The sequence below is a fragment of the Mus caroli genome, chromosome 2 (assembly GCF_900094665.2).
Source record: "Mus caroli chromosome 2, CAROLI_EIJ_v1.1, whole genome shotgun sequence".
NCBI classification, from domain to species: domain Eukaryota; kingdom Metazoa; phylum Chordata; class Mammalia; order Rodentia; family Muridae; genus Mus; species Mus caroli.
The window spans coordinates 119,320,770-119,322,054 of record NC_034571.1 but is presented as its reverse complement, the minus strand read 5'-3'; the positions used below and the strand labels follow the sequence as shown (position 1 = coordinate 119,322,054).

Here is a 1,285-nt window from a genome sequence, read left to right as displayed (position 1 = left end):
CCCTCCCCTCCCTTGGTAAATCAGGCTGAGCTCAAGTAGATATGGCTGCCTGTGCCTCTAAAGTGCTGGGATCAAAGTTGTACACAGTCATCATGCCTAGCAGGGTTGTTATTTTGTAAATGAATATATGTGTTCTTTAGCTAGTTCAGGGTCCTTAAGTGTTGTGAAAATTGTTCTGTACATTTTAAACCATTTTAATAGAAATATTTTTTCAAAATTATTTTTATTTTGCTTAATTTTGTTTTGTTTTGGGTAGAATCCTGCTATGTAGGCCTGGCTGATCTGGGAATAACCTTGTAGCCCAGGCTTGCCTTGAACTTAAACCAGTCCTTCCTACCTTGGCCTCCAAGATGCTGCATCACAGCGTTTCCAGCTGTGCTTGGATGTCCTGCTTCTGTGAGGATTTAAAGTTCTACATGTCCTTTAGCTCAGGAAGTTTTTCTAGAGCTGGGGAAGAAGGATATCTTTATGGAAAAAGCTGGATAGAGTTAATTTCGGCTTTATGGACCATATGACTCCTCTGTAGCTGTCCTACTCTGTCATGGTGGAGACAGTAGCCACAGACAGTTTGAAATGATTGGGTGTGGTTGTGTTTATAAATATGAGATCATTTATCACATTTGGACAATATTTAAGCACCAGCAAATAGCTCAGGTACTTGGCTTAGCTTTTCTCTTATAAAAAATGTATCTTGGGGCTTGAGGCTGGAAAGAGCAGCCGTGCTCAACTGCTCTTGCAGAGGGCTGCACTGCTTTTCAGCACCAGGGGCAGCTTACAGCTGGCTGTCATTCCAGTCCCAGGGCATCTGGGGCCCTTTTCTAGTTTTCACAAGCACCTGTACCCAAGTGCAAGCGCAGACTCAGCCTCGAGTGCACACACACACACACACACAACACACGCACATACAAATAATTAAAAAATAAATCTTTAATACCTGCTAGGGGAGATACCATGATCATGAAATGATCATGAATCTGGGTTTCCCAGGGCAAGGCTCATCTATTACATTGTGAATGTACTGACCCCTAAGTATGGGAAACTTGGCATAGGTTGTGGTAGTTGGGGACTATATTTATAATCTCCTCTGTATTTAAGTTTTTAAAAAAATTACATCTAGGGACTGGGAGAGATGGCTCAGTGATTAAGAACATGTACTGCTGTTGCAGGGAGCCAGAGTCCACTCACAGCACTCATGTCGGGCAGCTCACGACTGCCTGTAACTCCACATGCACACATCCCTACATGGATGCGTGTGTGTGTGTGTGTGTGTGTGTGTGTGTGTGTG

At 43.3% G+C, this 1,285-nt stretch overlaps 1 protein-coding gene and 1 pseudogene across 11 annotated transcripts in view; both read left to right on the top strand.

Moving 5' to 3' along the window:
- Nucleotides 1-1,285, top strand: part of Gabpb1 (GA binding protein transcription factor subunit beta 1) — a 50,012-nt gene that overhangs the window by 43,295 nt on the left and 5,432 nt on the right. The window lies entirely within an intron of this gene.
- LOC115030552 lies at nucleotides 931-1,085 on the top strand (annotated as a pseudogene).